At 39.6% G+C, this 23,506-nt stretch overlaps 1 long non-coding RNA gene across 1 annotated transcript; it reads right to left on the bottom strand.

The window, feature by feature from the left end:
* LOC135194605 (uncharacterized) lies at positions 1-23,506 on the bottom strand. The gene is made up of 3 exons (XR_010309851.1): positions 23,430-23,506; positions 269-331; positions 1-119 (listed from the first exon to the last, which is right to left on the bottom strand). It is a non-coding gene; the product is annotated as an uncharacterized LOC135194605 (long non-coding RNA).

The raw sequence follows: 23,506 nt of genomic DNA, 5'->3' as shown, positions 1-23,506 counted from the left end.
ACCAATATTTAGTGTTGGAACTGCATTAGCTGTGAGTCTGTGGCTTTATGAACAATAACATTCTTCAAAGTGGCGATAGCATATTCGAATTTGGTTATAAGTGTAAATGTCTCCTTTGTCTTGAATATCTTCAGCGAGGACAGATTTCCATACATTAAATTTTTCTAGGTATTGTGGTTTAGGAAATCGTTGCAATGGACCTGCGATAGATATATATAGATAAAAGATATTTGATTCTGTCCGAAGGTTTACGTATCCTCAAATATACTATGAAGTTCATCAAATGAAACCAGTGGTAGGAACTGGGCCAGTATTTTACCCAAACATAAACCTGTGACCTACTATAATATACAAATATTATATTTCTTTTTACATATTTATCTATTTATCATTCATCTATTCTTATTTACTATATATGTACTCGATATAATATTTAACTTATATTTATTCGCCACCACACCCGTGCTTTCGAGACGCGCGGGTCACCGCCTCGGCTTATCTTTTTTATGCACCGCGTCAGGACTTCGAGAACAATGCGCGCGTGCCGCTACGCCGCGCCTCGCACCAGTCGGTACTCGAGTTCTCACCGCGAAACCCGTGTCGCCTGCTATCGCCCCGCTCATGCTAGCTTATCCACCGCGCATTCGCTTTCCTTGCTACAAGTATTTTTATGTAATTGTGCTCACTTTACTTTCTGCTTTCGTTTCTTCTACCTGTTATACTTCTATGGACTATTTGGCTGTGTGAACTATCCTTGTGTGCATTCGTGTTGAACTGTATTGTGTATAATATATTGTTCGTGCAATTAATCATTAAAAGTGATATACTGTAGGAATCAATTGCTTAATGTACCGCATATATACATCTACACAAACATACTCACCGCCTAACAACCATAACTGGTGACCCCGCAAAGTGAACATTTTTTTTTTAAATGAGTGATAGTAGTGACTGCAAAAACGGCCGGTTCACAAAATGGCGACCACGTTACACACGGAAAGAAAATGACGCGCATTTCTACTGGACGTTCCGGATCATCAGCAACTATGAGAAGGATACAATTAAAGGTACCTCCATTTTCTCCCGAGGATCCAGAGATTTGGTTCGCGCTCCTAGAAGGTCAGTTTGAAAATTTTGATATTACTGATGATGCGATCAAATTTAATAACGTTATAACCAACTTGGATATCCAACACGCGAAAGCAGTGAAGGATGTTATAGTTAACCCACCAGCTAGCCATCGTTACAGTAAAATAAAAGGCGAACTAATATGGCGATTATCTGCTTCACACGAAAGGAAAGTTAAGCAATTATTGACTTGTGAGGAACTCGGTGATAGGAGGCCATATCAGTTCTTGCGCCACCTCCAGAATTTGGCGGGACCATCAGTACCAGAAGATTTTTTAAGGACGATATGGAGTAACCGTCTCCCTCACAACATCCAGACGGTGCTAACGTCGCAGGTCACACAACCACTGGAACAGCTGGCTAACCTAGCTGATCGCATCCAGGAGGTGACCTCACCGTGCAGTGTTGCCACGATGTCCTCCAATCAATCGCCCCCTCCGGTTCAATCTGACGAGATCGCAGAGCTGAAGATGATGGTACAGCTTCTAACGGTGAACCTGGAAGAACATACCCGAGGATCTTGCTGCTCCATAGTGCGTTCCAGGCAACGTGACCGCAGGCGTTCACCTTCACGCCGTCGTAGCCGGTCAGGTCACCAGTCACCGGAAGTACCCCATGTGTTGGTACCATGCTAAATTGCCATGTGAATACGCGAAGTCGGGAAACTCCGCGGGCAGTCGGTAATGGCGACAAACGATTGTCCAGCGTCTTCGGGTCGCCTTTTCATCACCGACCGCTATTCCAACACACAGTTTCTGGTGGACACCGGGAGTGACTTGTGTGTCTACCCTCGCTCGGCACTTCGGGATCGTCCGGCCAAAACGGACTACCAGCTAAGTGCAGCCAACGGGTCGACTATCGACACCTACGGATTTATCGATCTTAAGTTAAATCTAGGTTTAAGACGATCTTTTCCTTGGCGATTCAGTGTGGCTAATGTTACTAAGCCAATAATAGGCGTTGAGTTCCTTAGTTTTTATAATTTTAATTGCGGATTGCCGGAATCAACGCCTACTAGACAATACGACAACTTTATCTTCAAATGCTTCATTAACAAATTCTAATATTTTTTTCTGTAAAGGTTGTAACAGGCGACACGCGCTATCACGCTATTCTGAGTAAGTACCCCGAAATTACACATCCCGCAAGTACTCCGGCTGTTTAAGCGCCTGCGAGAAATTTAATACAGCTGCACTTATTGCGCCGTCGTGCAATTAGATGTACTTAGATTTAAGTTACATATTTTTTTGTCGTCACCCTGAATATAGCAGTTCACCACTGATACACGTCTTATTATTTTTTCTATCGAAGTTTTCTCGTTAAATCCCGCACACGGTCCTTTACCGACCCGGATTTTATTAAATTAGCGGAAGATAAGCTGCATCAATTGTGGATTATTGAGAAACATACAACATTATAATTATTCGAAGTAATAAATAAGTTGAACCTTAACCCCGGTCAAGGTTAAATAGCGTGAACGTGGATTTGAACTGAAGTTTTTGTGTTAATTTTCTATATTCCACTATTTTTTGGTCACCCAATACTCGTAAAGGTAGTATATAAGTTATTTAAGGATTTACAAGGTTAGTAACTTTTTATATACTTCATAATTATATTTTACTGTGTCCGACGTTTAAATAAGTAATTATATTTTTTTTATATATTGTAATAATTAACTGCAATTCAATAAATGTATATTTTAAAGGTATTACAGTATTGTAAGCAATTTGCTTCGTTTTTTATTTAATTCATATTACAATTTATTAGTTTTTTACTTATTCGTGTGCCGGTACTTTTACATAGTAAGATTGTTACGTGTTCTACTTAAATAGATAAGGAATTAAAGATACAGTTTATTTGTTTTATTGCTATTAAATATTGTCAATTATTTGTTATCTTATTTTTTTGTCTATTGTTTAAATTGCATGTGAATGTCGAGTCATTAGCAAACTATTAGATTCTTTCTAGAACATTTGTTGCTTACGTGATTAGTTAAATTAACTTTGCTTTGCTTATTCGCATATAATATTGTTAACTGTAGTTATAATTATGAATTCATAATAGTGGGTAATAAATAATTATAATAAAATATTTGTTATAAATTTATATTTTGCTATTATTGTGTTAGCGCTGAAATTGCTAAGTAGGTACATTTATTTATTGTTTAATTTTTAAATATTTTGTTGCTCAATATTGGTTTATATAAATTTCAGGTTGACCATCGCACTCGTCTCCCATAATGTCTGAGGAAAAAGAATTAATTAAGAAGTGAGGGAGCTTCAAAGGTCGTTTGACTGCTTTCATAAATTATCTTGATCAGCTGAGGGATAAATTATCGAGTTGTGATGTCACTGAACTACAGCTGCGTATTGGGAAGATGGAGTCGTTATATGAGCAATATGATGAGGTACAGTTGCGTCTAGAATGCATCACCGAAGTCGTTAAAGTACAGTTTGCTGAGCGTTCAGATTTTGAGTCGTCGTATTATAAGACGCTTTCTAAAGCAAACAATTTATTAAGTAATTTTAATAAAGATTCTCAATCTAGTAATAGTGATAAATGTACTCATAGCAATACACATACGCCAGTTAAGTTACCTACTATACAGTTACCGAAATTTAGTGGCTCTTGCAGCAATTGGCTGGAATTTCATGATACTTTCACTAGTCTTATTCACAATAACGATAATATTGACGAAGTAAACAAGTTTCACTATTTACGAGCTTCTCTCGATGAGTCTGCTGCCGTGGTTATTAAATCAGTTGAATTTTCTGCTAGTAATGACTCTGTAGCTTGGAAGTTATTATGCGACCGATTTAGTAATAAGCGTTTATTGGTGCAAAATCATGTATCGGCATTATTTAATGTAGAAATGATTCATAAAGAGTCTTCGTATTTTGAAGGGTTTAATAGATCAATTAAACAAAAATCTGCGAGCCCTTGAGACATTACATTAGGTGAACCAGTTAAGTATTGGGATACTCTTTTAATTTATATAGTTACCCGCAAGCTTGATAATAAGACGTTTCGAGAGTGGGAGGAATTTAAGGGTCGTCTCGATAAGGATTACACTATTACATTCAACCACTTTGTGCAGTTTATACGCGCTCGAACCGATTTAATCGAAACTTTAGAATTGTCCCGTACTCAGTCTCAGACTTCATCTAACTTACGTCCTAAAATCAAAGCTATGGTCAGTACACCGTCTCCTCGCAGTTCTGACATGGAATCAGCACAGAAGTCATGTCCCAAGTGCAAAGGTGACCACAATTTAATAAATTGTCCGCAGTTCCTCGCACTCAGTAACGACGCACGTTTTAAATTATTGCCGTCATACAAGGTGTGTTTTAATTGTTTAAAACCCGGTCATTTTGCGAATCATTGTAAGAAGCAAGGTTGCGAGTTATGTAAACGTAGACATAATACACTGATCCACACTTCGGGTGATAAAAATACTATAAATAGCAGTAATCAAAACCAGAATAACATTAATTATTCGAATAATAATTCAATGTCTCCATCTTCGTCAGCCACTTGCGACTTAAATAACGTAGCGTTACCAGCAAGCGTTGCCTTGCAGTGTGCTGAGCGTAAGCAAAGCGACGTGCTGTTGTCCACCGCTTTAATCAAAGTGTATGATTATAAGAATCGCGCGCATGTTGTTCGTGCAGTCCTCGATAAGCGGTAGTACGTCTTGCTTTATGAGAGAAAGTGTTTGACTCAAATTGACAAATTGATTTGCGGAATAAATAACGTATCTTCGCACGTAGGCAAAATGTGTCATATATGACGTCTTTAAATGATATTTTTTCTTGTAAAATGCAGTGTTTCATTTTGCTAGTTATTACAAACATTTCACCGTGTCGTGAAATTGATATTTCTAGTTTACATATTCCGTCAGATATATGTTTAGCAGATCCCACCTTTTATAAGCCTAATGAAGTAGACATTTTGATTGGCGCAGATATCTTTTGGGACTTGTTAGGATCGCAAAGAATTAAATTAGGCTCTGGTAAACCAGTACTTTGCGAGACTAGACTAGGCTGGATAGTTGCCGGTCCTACTTCTCATAATTACGCCACAATGCTTTCGAGTGATATTCGTTGTAATTTTACTAAAATAACGGATTGTAACCATGATGTTAGATCTGACTTATCACGTTTCTGGCAATTAGTAGAAGTGAGTTCCAATTCATCTCATTATTTACCGGAGGAACGGTTATGTGAGGATCACTTTAATAAACATACGACGCGATTAAGTGACGGCCGCTTTTGTGTTCGCATACCTCTAAAACAGGACCCTTCTGTGCTAGGAGATTCTTATAAAAGAGCAACAGAGTGTTTGTTTTCTTTAGAACGTAGGTTCAAGACTAAGCCTTCTTTCCGTAGGATGTACTGTGATTTTATGTCAGAGTATATTCAATTAGGTCATATGACTGAATTGAAATCATCTGAATTAAATCCAAATGGATATTAGATTCCACACCATGGGATCCTACGTGACGGAAACAGCACAACTAGACTCCGTGTTGTCTTCAATGCAAGTAGTCCTACATCGTCCGGAATTTCTTCGAATGATGTACAGATGGTTGGGCCGACAATTCAGGATGACTTGTTGTCTATCCTTCTTCGATTCAGACAACATAAGTACGTTTTAGCCGCTGACGTCGAGAAAATGTATAGACAAGTCGTCACTCATCCATCTGATAGGTACTTGCAAAGAATTGTTTGGCGAGCTAATACTGATCAACCAATCAAGGTATACGAACTAAACACGGTCACATATGGCACTACAAGTGCACCATTTTTAGCTACTCGTTGTCTTAAGCAAATAGGTCTATAATGCAATGACAGTAACATAGCTAAAATTATACAACATGACTTTTTTGTTGATGACTTGTGTACCGGTAGCATGAACTTAGATGAAGCACTATTTATTCGTAGGGAGGTCACGAAGGCTTTATCTTTAGCTGGCATGAGACTAAGAAAGTGGACAACCAATGAATCTCAATTAGTACCTGAATCGATTGACTTTTCGTTCGATTTAGACATGGGTTCTGAAGAGCCTAACAAGTAATTAGGTCTCAGTTGGTATACCAGTTCTGATGAGCTTGGGTTTCCGATAAGCATGAATTTAGCTTGTAATGCTAATACTAAGCGCGATTTACTTTCTGTGATTGCACGGATTTTTGATCCATCAGGGCTTTTATCTCCTTGTGTCATCACAATGAAAATGTTATTCCAACAAATGTGGTTAGACAAGAACTCATGGGATGAACCCCTAAACGCAAATATTAGTTCACGTTGGAACATCATTAGGGAATCTTTACCTTTATTGAACAATTTCAGGATCCCACGTAATGTTATTTGCGAAGCATACAGGGAACTAGAAGTTCATATGTAATGAAATGACATTTCATTATCCCAAATTTGCTGCGCTCCGCGCGTTTTTAATCTGTAACTGAAAGTCAGTTTGCCGCGCATTTGATGGTTGAATGACAGAATGACAGATAATGTTTAGATTATTTTGAACTTTGATTTTGTAAGAAAATAAAGAGATATAATAGAGGAGGCGATATTAGTGAACTTTAAATGTCGTTTCTTTGTATTTTCAGGTAAGATAATAGCATAATTGTAATAGTTTAATGATAATTGTTATGATATTGTAAAGGCGTGTTAAATAAAACAAAACTTTGTATTTTCAGAGAAACAATTTGTGGTTTATTTTGAGCATCCTCAATAACCTATCTTATAAAACGACATTTTCGTCAACTAAAATGGACCGGCTGCAATTCGAATTTACGATGATAGCCTCAAATGATGGCAAATCTAATATATTAGCCATAACCTCGATATCTACAGAAGAAGGAAAATGTTATGTTTTACCTGAGGAGCTGAAGCCGGTGACTCATCATACATATATTATCAAGATGAACACTTTCTCAAAAATAAAAAATAGCATAAAGAAAAGGCATCAAAGTAGAAAAATATGGATAAAATTGGATGAAGATCTTAAGAAAACATATCTAGATGAAAAAGGTAATATGCAATTTTTAGATCAATATTTAGAAGAAATGAGCTTAAAACAACCAGTAGCCAAAAGTGACAATTTGCAATATATCTTTGAAAAATGAATAGAAACTACTACGAAGAAAGAAAATCAACATAACCTAAAACATATTTCAGAGAAATTTATTATTGAAAAATTCACAAGTAAGAACCCTAATGCAATGCAATGGGTCGAGAGTTTTGAAAAAGAATGTGAGCGCTTTAACATATCAAAAGATGAGACAAAAATAGACATATTTAGGTTGTTTTTAGAAAAATCTTGTTTGGATTGATATAGCTCAATGACCATAAAACTTACAATAAATGCACAGTGGACTGAATGGAAAGACAAATTTTTAGAGACTTTTAAAAACCGAGGAGGGGATATAGTCACATATGCTCTTGCATTCAGATATAAAGAAGGACTACTAATTGATTACGCTATAAAAAAAGAAATACTTCTACTAGATATAAATAAATCGATAGACTCCAAAACAATGATAGATCTTATTGCAACGGGTTTACCTGGGTTTATATTAAATAAATTAAACAGGGATGAACTCAATAACACTACTGATTTGTTCAATGAGATAAGAAAATATGAAAGTATGATGTACAAGAAAAACTCAACTACAGTAAAAAGCGGTACATTCCTTTATAAAAATAAAACTAATGATAAGAAGCCATGTAAGACCTGTGAATCTCTGGACAAAGTCAAAGTCAAAGTCAAAAATCTTTATTCAATATAGAAGTGTTTACACTTGCTTATTGATTGTCAAAAATCTACCACCGGTTCGGAATTTAGCACCTCAGACCTGAGAAGAACCGGCGAAAGAAACTCAGCGGGATATATTTTTTTTTTGTTTTTTTAACCATTTTCCATGTACAATGATAATTATATTTTAGTTATTTGAAGCAGCCTGGAGGCGATCATTTTATTCCCAAGGTGTGCAGTCAACTAAAAAGTCATTAGTGTTGTAATATCCTTTAGCACACAAACGCTCTTTAACGATTCTTTTGAATTTTATAATTGAATAATTTTAAACGTTTTCTGGGATCCTGTTGTAAAAACGTATACATTGCCCCAAACAAGAGTATCTAACCCTGTGTAATCGGGTACTTGGAGTAACAAGTTTATTCTTGTTCCTAGTGTTAATAGAATGAACGTCACAATTTCTGGGAAAATCGTTTATGTTTTTGCGTACATACATAACATTATCAAAAATAAATTGAGAAGCGACAGTCATTATTTTAATTTCTTTAAATGTATCTCTTAACGAATCTTTTGGGCCCAGGTTATAAATTGCACGAATAGCCCTCTTCTGCAGTACAAAAATAGTATTAATGTCAGCTGCATTACCCCAGAGTAGGATGCCATACGACATTATACTGTGAAAATAACTGAAGTACACAAGGCGAGCCGTATCCACATCAGTCATAAGTCTAATTTTTTTTACCGCATAGGCTACAGAGCTGAGTCTATTCGCCAATTTATTTATATAGGGGCCCCATTGGAGCTTAGAGTCTATTGTCATACCAAGGAACTCTGTTGATTCTAAAACATCTATTGCTTCCCCGTTTAAGCGTACATTCGTTTTGACACATCTTACATTGGGAGTAGTGAATTTAATACATTTAGTCTTTTTACTATTTAACATCAATTAAAATCAATCAATCAAAGAGCCGAGATGGCCCAGTGGTTAGAACGCGTGCATCTTAACCGATGATTTCGGGTTCAAACCCAGGCAGGCACCACTGAATATTCATGTGCTTAATTTGTGTTTATAATTCATCTCGTGCTCGGCGGTGAAGGAAAACATCGTGAGGAAACCTGCATGTGTCTAAACGAAATTCTGCCACATGTGTATTCCACCAACCCGCATTGGAGCAGCGTGGTGGAATATGCTCCACACCTTCTCCTCAACGGGAGAGGAGGCCTTAGCCCAGCAGTGGGAAATTTACAGGCTGATTATGTTATGTTTATGTACTATTTAACATTAAATTATTAACACTAAACCAATTTACTATTTCAGAGAGAGTATTGTTCACATCGTCATATATTGAAAGACGTCTTTTTATTTTAAAAATTAAAGAAGTATCATCAGCAAACAATACTATCTCGAGTTTATCACCTAGGAGATGTGGCAGGTCATTTATATAAACAAGGAAGAGAAATGGTCCAAGAATTGATCCTTGAGGGGCCCCACAGTAACTGGAGACCCGGGAGATCTCTTTCCATTTACATCAACCCTCTGAATCCGATTGCTCAGATACGAAATCAGAAGACTGAGTGCAGTGTCCCTAATTCCATAATGACGTAGCTTCCTCACCAAAGTTTCGTGTTGCACGCAATCAAAGGCCTTAGATAAATCACAAAATATCCCTAAGGCATCCTGTGACTCCTCCCAGGCCCTGTAAATATTATAGGCATTAGATATCATCTGGAGGAGTCATGTTGATTCAAGAAAAATAAAAATGAATCTGAAAAGTTTTTTAAACCCAGGAATGTAAATAACAACTCCATAATTGAAGTAGATATAAACACTGAGAAAAAAAACGAGTAAGTACACCATTAATCAAGATCAAACTTTTATTAGAGAAAAAATTAGAAGTGAGCGGCATTTATGATTCAGGCTCACAGATCTCTTTAATAAATTCAAGACTGATTAAATTAAAAGAAAAAAAGGAAAATGTGAATATAGCATACATGAAAACGGTTAATGGTGTGAAAAAAACAGATGGCTTGATAACAATAAAAATAAAAATATTTGATATAGAAGAAGAGGTGGATGTGTATATAGTAGAAAATGATGATTTTGATGATTTTATAATCGGATTGGATATGATAAAGAAATTTAAATTAACCCAAAACGAGGACAAAGGACACAGAACGCAAGTGACTTTATAAAATTAACAAAGAAAGTACTAGAGACAGATGAGATTGGTATAATTCTGACAGATCAATATCCAGGCATCAATTCAATAGAATTTAAACAACATTTGCAGGAGAATAACATTAAACTAATTTTTACAGCTGTGAATACACCATTCTCTAACGGCTTGAACGAACGATTAAACCAAACAATTGTAAATAAAATAAGATGTAAAATAAATGAGAAAAATAATAAGAGAACATGGACAACAATAGCAAGAGAATGTATAGAGAAATATAATGAAACAGACCACTCTGTTACAGGTTTTGCACCAAAATATTTACTGGACGGAACAAATGTTAGTATTCTACCAAATGAAATTAAAACAATAGAAACCGAAGACAAGTGGATTGCTGATAGAAGATTAGCATTAGAGAATACAATAAAATCCCATAAGTACAATAAGAAAATATTTGATAGAAATAGGAAAATGCAAGAGTTTGAGATAGGAGACAGTGTATATGTAGAAAATGGAAATAGACTGAATAGAAAAAAATTAGACGAATTAAAAATAGGCCCTTTCAAGATAATAGAGAAAATATCAAATTCCATTTATAGGATTGACACTGGCAACAGGAAAACAGAATCAACTTTATTTCACATAACAAAATTACAACCTATCACAGCAGATGAGGTAGAAGAAAACGAATATGAATATAACTTCTAGATTATATTATTTAGAATTTTCGCTCTTAGGGGGGGAGATATAATGAAATGACATTTCATTATCCCAAATTTGCTGCGCTCCGCGCATTTTTAATCTGTAACTGAAAGTCAGTTTGCCGCGCATTTGATGGTTGAATGACAGAATGACAGATAATGTTTAGATTATTTTGAACTTTGATTTTGTAAGAAAATAAAGCGATATAATAAAGGAGGCGATATTAGTGAAATTTAAATGTCGTTTCTTTGTATTTTCAGGTAAGATAAAAGTAAAATTGTAATAGTTTAATGATAATTGTTATGATATTGTAAAGGCGTGTTAAATAAAACAAAACTTTGTATTTTCAGAGAAACAATTTGTGGTTTATTTTGAGCATCCTCAATAACCTATCTTATAAACCTTATTCTTATTTATTTCTTATCTTATTTACCGATGCTTCTGAGTGGGCATACGGTGCATGCGCTTATATTCGAAGCAATAATCCCGACGATAAGTATTTGGTTCGCTTAGTAATGGCTAAAAGTCGGGTGGCGCCTCTCAAACCTACAACTATTCCAAGGTTGGAGTTATGTGGCGCATTAGTAGTTCAAGATTCACTTCGAGTAACTATTAGCCGAACCTACTGTTGGACTGATTCGATAATTGTGTTAGGATGGTTACAGATGTTGCCTTCTAGGCTTCAGCCTTTTGTATGCAATCGCGTTGCTGAAATACTAGAAAGGGCGGGTATCTGTACATGGCAACATGTTCCCACAGATAAGAATCCAGCAGACTTAATATCGCGTGGAATTGATATTTAAAAACTGCAAAGTTCCGATCTGTGGTGGTCAGGTCCAGACTTTTTACGGCTAGATAGGTGCAATTGGCCTAATCAATATAAACATCTACAGGTTGAAACTTTGCCCGAAACTCGTACTGATATTTCGTTAAATGCTGTGGTTTCTGATAATAGCAATAGTTCATTTATTAATTTTAAGCTTTTTCGGAATACATTAGACTTTTGCGCTCAATTGCTTACATGCTTCGATTTATTAAATTATGTAAAAAACTTCCAGTAAATGATACATTTATTTCAGAGTCCGAGTTACAGAATGCCTTAAATGTAATAACTTTTCAAAGTCAAAGTGAATCATTTTCTGAGCACAAATTGTTAATTAATAAACTCAGTTTGCCTAAAAAGAGCGTTCTTCTTAAATTTAATATTTATTTAGACGATAACCAAATAATGCATGTTGGAGGACGTCTCGATAATGCGAACTTTATATATGAGAAAAAACATCCTATTATTTTACAGTCCACTCGTGAATTCACTAAGTTGTTATTTGACTATGAACATAAAAGATTAATGCATGCGGGCCCACAATTATTATTGGCTTCAATTAGGGAAACTTATTGGCCTATTGGTGGCCAAAATTTAGCAAAGGATTGCTTCCATAAATGCGTACGTTGCCGTAGAATGAAGGGAGCTACAGTAACTCCTATGATGGGAAACTTACCGCGGCAGCGGCTTCTTCCTGGTTACCCGTTCCAGACTACTGGCGTTGATTACAGTGGCCCTGTAATATGCGCTAGTCGCCAGGGTCGCGGATGTAGGCTAGTGAAAGTGTATATTGCTATTTTCATTTGTTTTACCACCAAGGCGATTCACTTAGAATTAGTGAGTGACTTAACAAGTAGCAATTTTCTACTGGCTTTATATCGTTTTATTTCGCGAAGACGAAAGCCCGCAACTATATTTTCAGACAACGGTACCTCATTTGTAGGCGCATATAACGACGTATCAAAGTTTCTTAAGTCTAATGCAACTTCTTTAAGTGAATCTTTGGCTATTGATGGAATTTCTTTCAAATTTATACCTGCGTATAGTCCTCATTTCGGTGGAATCTGGGAGGCTGGTGTGAAGTCAACCAAATATCATTTGCAGCGAGTGTTGGGTTGTAGTCATTTAACTTTTGTGGAGCTTTACACTACGTTAACACAGATCGAAGCAATATTAAATTCCCGACCATTGACACCGCTGTCTTCAGATCCTGATGACGATACATCGCTTACGCCAGGACATTTTTTAACTGGCCGACCCTTCACCTCAATACCACAGCCTAATTTTCAGGATGTTTCAACAAGCCAGCTTACTCGCTACCAAAGAATTGAACAACTCCGCTAACATTTCTGGGCAAGGTGGAGTAAGGAGTACGTAGCTGAACTCCAACAGAGGACCAAGTGGCGCTCATGTAAAGATGGGCTTAAGTTAGGATCCATGGTTGTTGTGAAGGAGGACAATCTTCCTCCCTTAAAGTGGAGACTTGGAAGAGTTATTGCAGTCCACCCTGGTTCGGACGGTATTGTTGGCGTGGCGGATATTCGGACGTCTACTGGTGTTATCAGAAGGGCATTCAACAGAATTTGTCCATTGCCTCTGTCATCATAATAACCTTCCATGGTTAAAAGCCATGCTTTCAATGCTGCGAGAAATTTAATGCAGCTGCACTTATTGCGCCGTCGTGCAATTAGATGTACTTAGATTTAAGTTACATATTTTTTTGTCGTCACTCTGAATATAGCAGTTCACCACTGATACACGTCTTATTATTTTTTCTATCGAAGTTTTCTCGTTAAATCCCGCACACCGGCGTCTCCAAAGCACAACACGGTACACCATATAAGGACCACACCTGGCCCTCCTATCTCATGTACCCCCCGCAGACTGGCACCGGATAAACTGAAAATCGCTCGCCACGAATTTGAGCTTATGCTCACCAACGGCACTGCGCGTACTTCCGAAAGCCCCTGGTCCTCTCCTTTACACCTTGTGCTTAAGAAAGATAACAGCTGGCGGCCATGCGGCGATTATCGCATGCTCAATTCACGGACTATACCAGATCGTTATCCTATTAGGCACATCCACGACTTCGCTCATTCCATTTCTGGTTGTACCGTCTTCTCCACGATTGATCTGATGAAGGCCTACAATCAGATCCCTGTCTTTAAGGATGATATTCCTAAAACCGCCATCACCACTCCCTTTGGACTGTATGAATTCCCTTTCATGACTTTTGGTCTTAGAAACGCTGGCCAAATATTCCAAAGATTTGTTGACGAGATGACGAGAGGGCTTGATTTCTGCTTCTGTTATTTGGACGATTTTCTCGTCTTTTCCAAAAACGAAGCTGAACATGAAGCTCATCTTAATCAACTCTTCAGTCGTATGAAGGAATACGGTGTCCTCGTCAACACATCTAAGTGCGTCTTCGGAGCCTCGCAGGTCACATTTTTGGGTTACCAAATATCTGCATCCGGCACCAAGCCTTTGGAATCCAAGGACCAGGCCATCACTGAATTCCCTGTACCTAAGATGGTCAGACAGCTTAGACGGTTTTTAGGAATGCTCAATTTTTACAGGCGATTTATACCCCTATCTGCTGTTATGCAAGCCCCGTTAAACGCGTTACTTGCTGGCAGCATCAAGGCATCGCAGCCAGTTGATATCTCAAACGATACTTTTCTAGCATTTAATAAATGCAAAGAGAGCCTTGCAAACGCTGCATTACTAGCTCATCCAGATTGTCAGGCCGATCTCGCTCTTGTTACAGATGCTTCCGACCTGGCAATGGGCGCAGCATTGCAGCAGTTTAAAAATAACTGCTGGGAACCTCTGGCATCCTTCTCGCGGAAGTTGAGTCCCTCCCAACAGAAGTACTCTCCGTACGTTCGCGAGCTTTTGGCCATATACGAGAGTATAAAATACTTTCGCCATATGCTCGAGATCAGGCATTTTGTGGTGTTTACTGACCACAAGCCTCTCAGTTATGCTTTCAGCGAAAGGAAAGTTAACTGTTCGCCCAGGCTTTATCGCCACCTCGATTACATCTCGCAGTTCACGACTGACATCAAACATATCCCAGGTGAAGACAACGTCGTCGCCGATTCACTGTCACGTATCGACGAACTGCAGATGCCAGTTGACTTGGACGTGGTGGCAACTTCTCAAGCTGGTGATATGGAGTTGACTCAGCTTCTGGGAGATGAATCCTCTCTCCGTCTTAAAAAGTTGAGAATTCCTAACTCTCGTACAGAGCTTTATTGTGACGTCAGCACCCCGTCTCCTAGACCCTTCGTGACAAAAGCCTTGAGGAGACAGTTTTTCGAAAGTCTTCATAGCCTCAGCCATCCGGGCGCTAATGCATCGGCTAAACTTGTTGCCGAGCGTTTCGTTTGGCCTGGAGTGCGCAAAGACTGCCGTGAATGGTCTCGTCAATGTTTGGAATGTCAACGCGCCAAGGTTCATCGCCACATGTCAGCACCTTTGGGCACGTTCGATCTCCCTCGCGCACGATTTGCCTTTGTCCACGTGGACATTATTGTCCACGTGGACAAAAGCAGCGTGGTGGAATATGCTTCAAACCTTCTCCTCAAAGGGAGAGGAGGCCTTTAGCCCAGCAGTGGGAGATTTACAGGCTGCTAATGTAATGTAAAAACCCGTATCACAGGGCTATCGCTATTGCTTTACAGCGGTGGATCGTTTCACTCGCTGGCCAGAAGCCATACCCATAGTGGAAATGACTGCCGAAACGGTTGGGAAGGCGTTAATATCGTGGATATCCAGATTTGGATGTCCAACCGATATTATCACTAATCGCGGTCGACAGTTTGAATCGTCACTTTTCCAATACCTTGGAAAAACGATCGGATTCAAACATCGCAGGACAACTGCATACCACCCAGCTTGTAACGGACTCGTGGAACGCTTCCACCGGCAGTTAAAAGCGGCAATAATGTGTCACGCGGATAGCAATTGGGTTGAAACCTTACCTTTGGTGCTACTAGGTATTAGGAGCGCATTCAAAGATGACCTTCAGTCATCTTCCGCTGAATTGGTGTATGGCGAGCCACTACGCTTACCTGGCGAATTCTTTCAGACAACTGTTATCCAACCTACCGACATATCGGATTTTACCTCTCGCCTACGCCAGTTCGCAGCTAAACTCCAACCAGCACCAGCTGCACGTCACAGTAAAAACAAGATTTTTGTATACAAGGACTTGACTTCATCAAGCCACGTATTTTTAAGGGATGACGCATTACGTGGCGCTTTACAGCCACCTTATACTGGCCTTTGCGAGGTGATAGAACGAGGTGATAAGACCTTTAAGATACAGGTCAAAGGCAGAAACGTTACAGTATCCATAGACCGCCTCAAGCCGGACTATATACTATTTAAGCCATCTCCCGTCACCACCTTCTTATACTTCCAATCCACATCCTCACCACAATACCCTTCCCCATCCCGTTCCTATAGGAAATAATTCCTCTGCTCAGGATGACGCCAGGAGAACGCGTTCGGGCCGCACTGTCAGGTTTCCTGATTTTTATCGCCCGTAGTGACGGTCTCTGGGGGGGAGTTATGTGGCCTACTATAATATACAAGTATTATATTTCTTTTTACATATTTATTTACTAGCTGTGCCCGCGACTTCGTTCGCGTAGTTGTCGGAAACACTATCATGATTATCGTTTGATTGCTCACGTTGGTTTTTGTTATTATAATCGTCAATAAGATTTAATAATATGTTTTACAGTACTTTAGCGTAGATTATATTTTTAGTTTTATTTTCTTGTGGTAGAAGAACATACTGATTTTGCCCGCAACCCGATCTCGACAACGCGACATATAGTTGGCCGTGTGAAAAGCAGTTCCTACGTGTTTAAATGTTTGGCCCTGTGATTTATTAATGGTTACGGCAAAAGATAACTTAATGGGAAATTGAATTCTTTTAAAATTAAAAGGTAAATCATTTGGAATCATTGGGATGCGAGGTATAAGCACTGTTTGACCAACTGCCGGACCAGTCAAAACTGTTGCAACGATCACGTTATTGCGAAGGAATTTTACTTGAAGGCGGGTCCCGTTACATAAATTTGGTGGTTTAAGATTTCTGAGTAAAATTATCGCAGCACCTATTTTTAACTTCAGGGAATGTGGTGGAAGGCCGCTCGGGTTTAAAGAATTGAGAAACTCTTGTGGGCAATGGACAGCATCTTCTTGATCCATTACATTATCAATAGATGTGTAGGTAGTTATATCGCCTGGAAGTTTGGTTAAAATTAGGTCGTTAATTTCGTCAACGCCATATTTCTCGCCGCCAATATTGCCCCTTGACACATCCATTGTTAATCTTTATTTTCTATTTCGACGATATTAGGGTAAACTTTTGATATTAAATCCTCTATGCTAGTCACTTTGTCTCCTAAATCGCGATCAATTTCAATTTTATTTTCAGAATGAGGTACTTTTCCATCTCCTATTAAAAGTAACTTTGAAGGAAAATTTGTACTTCCTCCCCCCAAATGTGCTCTCATATTCGTAGATAGTTTTAAGGTATGGACAAATTTCCATAACGGTGAACTTTTAAGGCAAGACCTTACAATTTCTGCTCTAGTTCCTCTTAAAATTACCGGTAAAGTTTGTCTAAATAAATTACCAACATCTGTGTTTTTATTGCTTATTGTTATACGGTCAATTATGACAACCCTTTTCTTAAACATAAAAGAAATATTGTACAATAGTGTACGATTGCGAATATTTTTTTTGTTAACAATTCGATGCAGGTGTATCGACATCTGGATGTAAGACAAAAGAAAAAGTCAATTGTAAATAAATAAATCACAAACAAAATTCATACTCTGCCAAAACAAACAAAACGTTCAACAGGAAATGTAATAGTAAATCTGAATGACTTTTCTTTGTCTTGGATTAGGAGAAAAGTTCATGAATTGTAATACCTGACGGTAGACATGTTTGCTTAAACACTCAATTTTGATTCCAATTTTCTGTCATTATATAGGACCACTATGTACGTATAGGGTTTAAAAAAACATCAAGAAGAAGTGTATTTATCGATAGACCAGATTTACAAATTTGGAGTATATCATATATTTACAAACCTACCTTGGCTGACACCGCCTCCAAAAATAACAATAATTTTAACTATAATATATTATCGTAATAACTTTGCTGACTTTTAAATAGTCTAAATATTTTTAATTTCATTTTACATAGTATAAATCTAAAAAATATTGTGATCATTGTTTGTTATTCATAGGTTTGTGTTAAGTTAGATTTAAAGTGGGTAGGTACATACTTATCTCCTTGCGTGGAAACACAGAACGTACCTACATATTGGTAAGTAGAATAAGTTACTTGATTATTAAGTTGTAGAATAATAAGCAATTATTTTTTACTTTTTAGAGCATATTATTTATTTTCTCTTTTGCAGTCGGTTTTTTTTTGTCAAAATTTTTGTTTCTAAAAGATTCGGCCGAGTATCGCTAACGTGCTCCTTAGAATTGTTCCGTTCCCTTCCGTACCGTTACTTTGTCATGGATCCTATGCTCAGAACCTTACCAAACTTTCACCATAGTACCCTTGAAGTATATCCTTTATAATAAAAAAAGAATCATTAAAATTGGTTGGCACAATTTTGAGTTATTCACCTATTTATCGCGCACATACATAATGCACATTTAAGACTTATATTGTTTTCATAAGGATACCATCATCGTGACAGGATAAAATTAAAATGGGGCCCCACGGGAAGCACTATCTTTCAAACAAAAAAAAAATTATCAAAATCCAGTGAAAAGTTATGAGGTAACAGACATATAAAAAAAAAATACAGACGAATTGATAACCTCCTCCTTTTTGAAGTCGGTTGAAAACAAACAATATTAACTTAAACGTAATAAGATAAACAAACCGAACAATAAGAAGTTTAGATTGTTTCTCCTTTGGTGTTATTATTTCATAAGGTGATTATAGTACAACCGTGTTGAATATGCTTGAACGTAATAGAAATTACTTGAAATATTGAACTACTAATTTATTTGTGTAGTCATTTTAAACGATATTCACCTATTTGCTTATTTGCATAATTTATTTTCTCAGTGATGATTAATCTGCATCGGTGAAAGTATCGCTCGCCATTTTGAACTTTTTTACGTGTGTAATGTAATTTTTATACCTTATTTATACCGTGAAACGTTTGAATTGTTTACTTGCAAAGTACGAAGGAATGTTCATTGAAATTTTATCTTATATCGTAAGTTAAAACTACAGCAGATTATGATTTAAATGTAACCGATTTTAAACGATAAAAAATAATGAGCAAATAACCTGATAACAAAACCTAATTTTGATAAATAATTTAACTATTAAGAATGTTAATTTTTTTTAGTCGTTATGTGCATTGCTACTTCGCAGAACTACACCCGCGGGTGAGAGTGGCGAGCGCGGCGGCGGGGCAGACCCGCCTCCCCCTCATCCGCCGGCGCGCCCCGCCTGCTAGCACACTCTTAACAAATAGACATATAGTGTCACGGACTTTTTTTTTTTATTAAAAGAGGAATATATCTTTCATACACATTTTTTGAGTAACTTAAAATGTTTATGCTGCGCACGCATCGAAAGTCCATAAATGTGAATAATTTTCCCCGTTTTTGCAACATTTCTCACTGTCGCTGCGCTCCTATTGGTCGCAGCGTAATGTTATATAGCCTAAAGCCTTCCTCTATAATTGGACTATTCAACAAAAAAAGAATTTTTCAAATCGGACCAGTAGTTCCTGAGATTAGCGCGTTTAAACAAACAAACAAACAAACTCTTCCGCTTTATATATTAGTATAGATTTATACTTTATTGCACCCAAACATAAAACTAAAAATTAGAATATTGAAACAAAAAGTTGCATGAGGTGCAACAGGCATTATTTATTAGCATTATTGATCTATTTATCATTCATCTATTCTTATTTACTATATATGTACTCGATATAATATTTAACTTATATTTATTCGCCGCCACACCCGTGCTTTCGAGACGCGCGGGCCACCGCCTCGGCTTATCTTTTTTTTTTTTTTTATGTCATACGTGGCAAACGAGCAGGAGGCTCATCTGATGGAAAGTGACTACCACCGCCCATGGACATCTGCAACACCGGGGGGATTTCAGGTGCGTTGCCGGCCTTTCAGGAAAGAGTACGCTCTTTTCTTGAAGGTTCCCAAGTCGTATCGGTTCGGAAAAACCGTCGGCGACAGCTGGTTCCACAGAGTGGTTGTGCGAAGCAGAAAATGTTTTAAAAATCGCGCTGTTGTGGATTTTCGGACATCTAGGTGGTGCGGGTGATATTTGGAATTTTGGCGAGATGTCCGAAGGTGAAATTCAGCAGCCGGGATTAATCCGAACAATTCCTCGGAACATTCCCCGTGATAAATTCTGTAGAAGATGTAGAGCGATCCAACATCTCTACGCAAAGCCAAAGGATCAAGCAGATCGGAAAGGGCTTGATCGTCGATAATTCGAGCCGCTCTACGTTGGATACGGTCAAATGGAAGGAGCTGGTACTGGGGAGCACCCGCCCAGAGGTGAGAGGAGTATTCCATGTGAGGCCGAATTTGCGCCTTGTATAGTCTTAGACGATGGGCCGACGTGAAATACAGTCTTGCCTTGCTGAGCACACCGAGCTTTTTTGATGCCAATTTGGCTTTGCCTTCCAATTGACCGTTGAACTGAACGAGGCTCGAAACATCGACGCTAAGTATTCCGATACTAGCTGTGGCGGCCAACGGAATGTTCTCGAATCGTGGAGATACGACAAATGGTGTTTTTTTTAGCAGTTAACATGCAAACTTGCGTCTTTTTGGGGTTGAAATGGACTAAGTTTAGCCGACCCCAGTTCGAGACTTTGTTTAACGAAGACTCGATTTCAGACACAAGTTTGTTCCGGTTTTCTTCGACGTTTTCCCGAGAAATATTAACACGGCCGGTGTATGAGGTGTCTTCGGTGCTGTCGTCTGCATAGCAGTGAATGTTACTGATTTGCAACAAGTCATTGATATGCAGAAGAAACAGAGTGGGTGATAGAACGCAGCCTTGTGGAACACCAGCATTGACGAATTTTAACTCGGAGCATGCACCGTCGACAACGACCTTGATGCTCCGATCTGCCAAAAAACTGGTAATCCAATTGAGTAATTTCCCGGGAAGCCCATAGGAAGGAAGCTTCGAAAGAAGCGCTTTGTGCCACACGCGATCGAAGGCCTTGGCTATGTCAAGACTGGCTGCTAATGCCTCCCCCTTGCTCTCAACTGCTTCCGCCCATCTATGAGTAAGGTAAACTAGAAGATCACCGGCTGAGCGACCCCGACGGATACCGTACTGGCGGTCGCTAATCAGCTGGTACTCCTCTAGGTACCGCAGGAGCTGGCAGTTTATAATGGACTCCATTACCTTGCAGAACAAGGAGGTGATGGCTATAGGCCTATAATTGGACGGGTCTGAGCGGTTGCCCTTTTTAGGGATCGGATGCACCAAAGCAGTCTTCCAGGAGTTCGGGACGACGCCTAATGCGTAGGATTGCCGGAAAAGACGCGTTAAAACCGGCGCCAACTCGGGCGCACCAATCCGTAGCACGATTGGAGGGATGCCATCGGGTCCACTCGACTTATGAATATCCAAGGAAAGAAGTGCTTTACGAACTGCACTTTGCCGGAATTTAACCTCCGGCATCGTGGTATCACACCGCGGGATTGTTGGTGGTGACTTTCCTCGGTCATCCAGAGTCGAGTTTGCTGTGAAGAGAGAGCCTAAAAGATCAGCTTTCTCCTTCGCTGCATGGGCCAATGACTCACCGTCCTTGTGCAGAGATGGTAAGGAAGGCTGCCAGAAATTCCCTAAGACAGCCTTGGCGAGAGACCAGAACGCACGTGTTCCTGAAGGGAGGCGCACCAGTCTCTCGCCAATTCTGCCAATGTACTCCGTCTTCGCCTTAGCAATCACGTTTTTGAAGGACCTAGAGGCAGAGTTATATTCCTTTCTGAATGCGCTGGTGTTTACATCACGAGACGCAGATGCGTTAGCCCAGTCTTGGTAGCGTTCCCATTTTCGGCGTGAAGCCGTTTTGCAGAAACGACCAAACCAGGGCTGGGACTTGCCACCGACGGGGACCGCAGAATATGGAATGAATAGTTCCATACCCTGAAGCACCACATCGGCGACAGAGTCAGCAACAACGGTCGGATCATCCGGTGAGAAACAAACCTGCCCCCATGGGTAGGATGCAAAGAAGGACCGCATCGCATCCCAATCTGCTGACTTGTAGTACCACACTCGGCGGCAGCCCACGAAACGAGGTCGTGAGTACCGCGCCACCGGCACTGTACTTCGGACGAGACAGTGGTCCGACGAGCCCAGAGGGGGATCGACGATAACCTGGTAGCCATCCGGATGGGAAGTCAGCAGAAGGTCCAACAGGGAAGGTGTATGATCCTCCACGTCTGGTATTCGCGTTGGCGAGGGGACTAGTTGTGTCAAATCATATGCTAAAGCGAAGTCGAGAACAGATCTACCCGCATGATCGGTAGTGCGCGATCCAAGCTATTCGGCATGGTGGGCATTAAAATCGCCAAGAATTACGATCTCTGCGGATGGGATCTGCTGCAGCATGGAATCTGTAGCCATTTGGACGTGCTCAACCAGTCGGTCGGTTTCGGTATTACCGCTATGGGACCTATAAAGGCACGCGTAGATTCGCGGATGGTCGTCGCAGTCTACACGCAGCCAGATAATTGATAGGTCCTGCCCTTCAAGGCTGCCGAGGCGTCGAGAGCAGATATCATCTCTGATGTAAACGCACACCCCAGCTCGTGGTACAAAGGAATGTTCCAATTTGTACCCGGGGTAAGAGAGAAAAGTCGTTTCGGCAGGAGAGGATATCTGGGTCTCGATAAGAAAGAGCAAGGCCGGCTTCGCCGTCTCAAGGTGTAAGTGAACGGCGTTCAAGTTGGAGTTGAGTCCCCTTATGTTGCAGAAGTCCACGGTGAGGGTGGTAGGGGTTGCCTTATGATGCCTGCTCCGCTTGCCCCGAACAGTGGCGAGCGCAAAATTGCCCCCCCCAGAATTCGGAGGGCAGCCTGGGCATCCCTGCTCAGGTGGTGTACGTCCTGAGCATGGATGCCCAGAGAGGGATTCTCCACCGCAGTCGCTGATGGTACCCTCCTGGGGTAATAAAACCAAATTCTGCACAACCATTATGTTTTGGGGGGGAGGGGGATCGGGCCTCCGGGACTCTCACATACCGGACGAAACGCAGTAGCGTAGCTACCACTTTACGCCGATTTTAAGTGAGAGAGTGGTACTTCCCCGGGCGTGCCGGCCCATTTGGCTGCAACCCGAGAGTATGCAGTGTGGCACTACCACTAGTAATGCTTTTATGCACCGCATCAGGACTTCGAGAACAATGCGCGCGTGCCGCTACGCCGCGCCTCGCACCAGTCGGTACTCGAGTTCTCGCCGCGAAACCCGTGTCGCCTGCTATAGCCCCTCTCATGCTAGCTTATCCACCGCGCATTCGCTTTCCTTGCTACAAGTATTTTTATGTAATTGTGCTCACTTTACTTTCTGCTTTCGTTTCTTCTACCTGTTATACTTCTATGGACTATTTGGCTGTGTGAACTATCCTTGTGTGCATTCGTGTTGAACTGTATTGTGTATAATATATTGTTCGTGCAATTAATAATTAAAAGTGATATACTGTAGGAATCACTTGCTTAATTTACCGCCTATATACATCTACACAACATACTCACCGCCTAACAACCATAAACCAATGTAGTTTTAAATTACTCACCATCGTTTTTCAAACCAAAATGACAGTTGAATCGGGAGTTTGATGGCATTTTCA

The sequence above is a fragment of the Vanessa tameamea genome, chromosome W, assembly GCF_037043105.1.
Source record: "Vanessa tameamea isolate UH-Manoa-2023 chromosome W, ilVanTame1 primary haplotype, whole genome shotgun sequence".
Classification (NCBI taxonomy): Eukaryota; Metazoa; Arthropoda; class Insecta; order Lepidoptera; family Nymphalidae; genus Vanessa; species Vanessa tameamea.
This window is presented reverse-complemented; position numbering and strand designations above follow the sequence as displayed.